Genomic DNA, 6,144 nt, shown 5'->3' on the forward strand with positions numbered 1-6,144 from the left:
GTGGTATGGTTTTCTTTTCAGCCACCGCCAGCCCAAGCGGTTCCCTATAGACTGCGGCCATCCCCCTGCTAAAATGTGTTCTAGAAATTGAAACGAAGGAATTGTTCTAGAACATCAAGAACAGTTCTATAATGTTCCATAATTGCATTCTTGAGCGTTAGTTCTGGAATTGTTCCAGAACAGTTTTCTAGAATAATTCCAGAACATTTGTGGCACAAGACTTAGTTCTAAAACTGTTCCAATAATATACAAGAACATTTTTAGAACATTTTAAGGACAGAATAAGTTCAAGAAATTTCTAAAAATGTTTTAAAATGTAGTTCTAGAACACATTTAGAACTCTTTAAGAACCAGTAAGTTCTACAAAAGTTCTAATGGAGAATAAGAACACACACATATAGAACAGGTCTAGAACCAAGGTCTTCAGTTGTTCTACAATTGATCTACATATTTAAAATAAACTAATTCAGACAATGATAATATGACTTTTTTCAAATTAGATTTCAAAACCATTTTCACATTAAAACTTTGCTTGCTGTAGTGTCTGCAAGATATTGCTGACATATAATGACACGGTGCCTATACCACGTGACTTTTTAAGATCTGTGTGGGGAGTTAAATATCAACAAAAGCGCAACACAGGTAAGATTTTTAAGGATTACGTTTTAATTATTTTACCATTTTTAATGGGATAAAGTGAAGAGCCCGTTCATTCATGAGAGTTTTCTATAGGTATCATGATTTTATAAAACAAATAAGTACTTTTTCAGTAAAGTGCAACCGCGCGTTTGAACAGTTAGTAAAAAGTAGGATTAGTGTGGGGACATTATTTTATTTTGCCACAGAAACATCACATCTGGTGAAATTATGCAATAAACTTTATGGGCGGAGCGTACAATATATCATTTTGCATTAATTTTCGGGTTTCTGTTATATATTTACGAAAAAAGTTTCAAGAACAATGTTCTTACAGTAATATGATCTGTGTGGTATACGTTTTTAGAAGGATATGTGTGGTATACTGTTTTTATGTTTTTCAGTTCTATTCAGTTGTTTAAAAAAATGCTTGTCAACAATGTATTTGAAACTGGATTTTTAAATGCGATAGCATATATTACATATAATGGCTATACATTATTTTATTAAATTTCATTGTTGTTTTGGCGCCAAACACTACCGTCACCTGAAGTAATGTATCGTATATTATTTTAAATATTATATTTGCTTTAAGGTATGGCTCAATTCTTCTTTGAAGACCAGAGCTGGGCTATTGCGCCACACTAGGAGACACGCAAACTCTGAAAACTATTACTGCTGTGGGTAAGCATTTCAGGTAAGATTAAATACCTTAAAAATAGTTACATTTTTTTACACAGTTATACTAACAAACAGATGAAGTGATTTCCTTGAAACAACACAAATATACAATATATCTCATTTATCAGGTTATCATATATTTTGAAATATCTCAATAATCGTCAAATCGTTGGTAATTAAAAAAAATAACGAACGCGTGTCCTCTGATACTAACATTTTTGAAAAAGCGTGTTTACGCACTGAAATGTCACGTGAATAAAATAGTGTTTTTTTTTCTCAGGATTCCTACAATCTTAGAAGGCATAGGGCCTCAAAGCACGAATGACCCAAATGTCACGTGTGTGTACAGTGCGGCAGGAGCTTTGCGGACAAGTACCTACTCGCGGCCTACGAGAAAAGTGCAAAAAAAAGGGATTGGTGAAAAGTTTCCAATGTGGGTTGGCAGTTAGGAGTGAGAATGACCTCAAAGAGCACGTCAAGACCCACCTGCCGGACAAGTGTTTGTGTAACTTGATTATGGTGGTACGTTATTTTATTTGTTGTTTTATTTTAACTTTACTTTTCAAAATGATTCTAAAGTTATCCGAATTTGATTAGTTTTTATGTTTTGTTTAGTTCGTTTGTGTGTTTCTGTTGAAATCATTCTCAAATAATTGTGCAATAATTTGGATTTACGTTATTCATTAATATATCGCATCTGTGATTTGTGTTATCGAATCTGTGATTCTTTTTTATATATAACTTGTTAAAAAATATATTAATCTGCAAAGGCATGTCTAAGTCGAAAACAACCAAAATTTGATGATTTAAATTGTTTGTCCTTTGTTAAGAAAACTGACCAATGAACATTTAATGTGTTCTTTAAAGCGCAAATAACAAGACTATTGCCAAGCAATGATGTCCCCTACTGCATGGCTCCACCATTGTCAGATTATTTTTTTAAGTAAAAGTTGCCATAGCAACCAGAATTCTTGACGTAGGAACAAAATGAAATGACATGCATAATCTCCATATTGCCATCTGTCTATGTTTCAAGTTTCATGAAAAAATATGAAGAACTTTTAAAGTTATCTCAGGATCCAGAAAAGTGTGACAGACAGACTGACGGACAGACAGAGCGCAAACCATAAGTTCCTTCCGGTAAAACCCGTAGGGGACAATAAAACTAAACTATGGCATGGTATTGTTGCTAAATCCAACGTTACTTTTCACACATTATGCTATGCAGAAATAAAGACTCACTAGTCTCAAAAAGAGACTAGTTTAAACTGACGGTTAAGAAATATTCCTTAGTTGATTTTTCTGTTTTTTGTTATTGTTGTTTTTAATTCCTTTGTTTAGAATAATTTTTATATAAGTTTGTTAAAATTGAATATGAATTCAAATAAATATTAAATTTCAAGAGACCAAACACTTGTTTCAAAATAACAGTCCTGGAATTTCATTGGATTTAAACTTCAATACTTATTTACTAACAATAGCAACCAACTTACATGCGTCAAAATGAGAAGAGTAAAACAAGAACTGTTGAAAATTGGATTTAACCTTCAATACTTATTTACTAACAATAGCAACCAACTTACATGCGTCAAAATGAGAAGAGTAAAACAAGAACTGTTGAACTCGAAAACGGAAGATTTACGAGTAGGAAGTTGAACTGCTGGTGGAGACCTTCAGGCCGATGTATCATACCAAACAGTCGATCACGATCAGTGAAGTTGTTCTGCATGGCTTGTTGGGCAGAAAATGCCCTTTCATTTGTGAGTACATCTCCCCCAAATACAACCCTTTGTATTATATTTCCATCTACTACAGGCACAGTCATGTCCTGTACATCTTGTAAATTTGTATCATCCGTTGTGTTGAATTTTCACTCTCATCTATAAGATTGGTATTCAGAATAACAGACTTTTGTTTTGTGAATTCCAAGAATATATTTGAAATATATTCAGGATATGAATCAATCAGAGGTTTGAATACATCAACATACTTCATTAACACACAAGCAACATGGAACTTAAAGTTAATGTTTTCCTCTGACGGAAGCCATTTATATGATGGAATCATTGTCACACATGGTTGTTCTGGAACTGGACCTTCTATGTGTAGGTCTTCATATGTCACCCTTCTTTGTTTCACCATGGTTAAAAACCAATGTAGACTCTTTCTTTGATTGTCCTTTGTCATGTGTGTGGGTGCTATGGTGATATCTAAATTGTCCCCAAGTACTTCAATGGTTTTGTTCCTATTGTCAGACCCATTAAGTTGACCCCGTTCCACAAAACGTGTAATTACTTGGTCGATATTTGCCTTCTGTTTCTTCACAAGGTCCTTCCTTTTCTTATGTACACTTGTGTTTGACACAACCATGCCCAAGTCATGCATAATATTTAATCCCTGAAACAGAAATTCATACAACATCAAATTCATGCAGACACACAATCATTATTGTTTGAAATGTTTCTTTCACTTTTAGGTTTTGTAAAATATCAAGATCCATCAGAGAACAAGATCCAATTCTCTCAGTGTTTGATAGTGTAATGGAAGCCATTAAATTGTTGGGCAACATGCCCTTGTGAAGTTGACTTCACTTGAGATACTGATAGTACAGAGGTTTTTCAGATTTCAAATTTGTGAGACGCCCTAGCCTGTTTTTTTGTGTGAAAATTAGCATGCGATTTTGTCAAAATTTGTGACATGTACGCCAAATCAGTTTACGCATCTTTAGTGTCCTTTTAAATAGCAAAACAGTACAGCAATAATGATATTACAATACTTAAATAATTTATGATTGAAATTCAGTTCAATTAACAATACATGCAAAATCTATTGATTTGGTGACATACATGTACATTGGAGGCTAGTGCTCGCATTAACTATGGTTTAATTATCCCCACGCTTTTTGAAAAAAAGGTGGGGATATTGTGGTGATCTCCGCCGTCCGTCCGTCCGTCCGTCCGTCCGTCTGTCCGTCCGTCCTGGCCACTATCTCCTCCTACACTAAAAGCACTAGAACCTTGAAATTTACACACATGGTAGCTATGAGCATATGTGCGACCCTGCACTATTTGGAATTTTGATCTGACCCCTGGGTCAAAAGTTATAGGGGTTGGGGTGGGGCCGCGTCAGAAATTATCACTCATTTTTTTAGGTTATTTTACATTTACTTCTTTATTTCTACACCGATTCACTTCAAATTGATACTGGACCTCACCTATGACAATACGGTCAATCTCAACCATGCATGGCCCCATTCCCAACCCTGGGGCGCCCCGCCCACATAGGCCACACCCACCAAAAATTTCCATTTACTATAATTTTTTCATTTCTACACGGATTCACTTCAAATTGATACTGAACTTTTGTTATGACATTAGGGTCAATCTCAACTATGCATCGCCCCAATCCCAACCCTGGGGCGCCCGCCCACATAGGCCACACCCACCAAAAAATTCCATTTACTATAATTTTTTCATTTCTACACGGATTCACTTCAAATTGATACTGAACTTCTCTTATGACATTAGGGTCAATCTCAACTATGCATGGCCCCATAACCAACCCTGGGGCCCCGCCCACATAGACCACACCCACCCAAAATTGCCTTTACTATAATTTCTTCATTTCTACACCGATTCACTTCAAATTGATATTGAACTTCTCTTATGACAATACAGTCAATCTCAACTATGCATGGCCCCATTACCAACCCTGGGGCGCCCCGCCCACATAGACCACACCCACCCAAAATTGCCTTTTACTATAATTTCTTCATTTCTATACCGATTCACTTCAAATTGATACTGAACCTCTCTTATGACAATACGGTCAATCTCAACTATGCATGGCACAATTACCAACCCTGGGGCGCCCTGCCCACATATGTCACACCCACCCAAAATTGCCTTTTACTATAACTTCTTCATTTCTACACCAATTCACTTCTAATTGATGATGAACTTCTCTTATGACAATACGGTCAATCTCAGCTATGCATGGCCCCATTACCAACCCTGGGGCACACCTAGGTCAAACATTCGGCGTGGGGATACGCGTCGGCCTCTGCCGCGCCATTTCTAGTTAAAGTTGGTTTGATACCTCTTAATTGTTCAAGCCACAACTGTCTAGCACTAGACCAAGAACGAACTGAAGAAGATTCAGCAGCTGACATCTTGCATACAACGTCACACCAACAGCAACAACAAATCGAGCCATGCTTTTTTGCTTTTCACCAATAACACAGCTGATGATAGCTGCTAGAGTTGGAACTTTTGTTCTGATCATTTTGGCTTGATCTTCCCACTTAAAGTTCATTAGATCGTTTTCAGATTTCACTTTAAAGTCACTTTCTGACCGCTTTGACAATTTTGACACGTCTTGTATTATGTCCTTGCTAACACATTTTGTCATTGCTGACCTGTATTTACTACATTTTGACAGATGTTTCAAAACTGTTTCTGGTCCTTTTCCATTCATCAGTGCTTTGATTGCAGTCTGTTCTGCACCATCAGTTATGATTTTACATCTCTCAGTTGAATTATACATCACTGTTACCTATAAAGAAACAAAAGACAATATAACCTTTAGGAAAAATATTAACTTTATGGGATCATTCAAGGAATGGAATTTTGAACAATTTTTTCCATTGTGTATTTTAGGAATAATATTTTTCTATCATGGTTTGTTGTCGAATATCCCACAGTAAGGAGTATAGATGCGTAGGAATTAAATCACGAGTGCGATGCATGAGTAAATTGATAACACGCATCTGTACTCCTTACTGTGGGTTATTCGACAATAAACCATCATAGAAAATTATTATTTCGA

General features: G+C 35.9%; 1 pseudogene; it reads right to left on the minus strand.

The window, feature by feature from the left end:
- Positions 1-2,905: 2,905 nt before the first annotated feature.
- On the minus strand, positions 2,906-5,853 carry LOC127861730 (uncharacterized; annotated as a pseudogene).
- Between the last annotated feature and the right edge of the window lie 291 nt (positions 5,854-6,144).

This window comes from Dreissena polymorpha, chromosome 16, assembly GCF_020536995.1.
Source record: "Dreissena polymorpha isolate Duluth1 chromosome 16, UMN_Dpol_1.0, whole genome shotgun sequence".
Lineage (NCBI taxonomy): Eukaryota > Metazoa > Mollusca > Bivalvia > Myida > Dreissenidae > Dreissena > Dreissena polymorpha.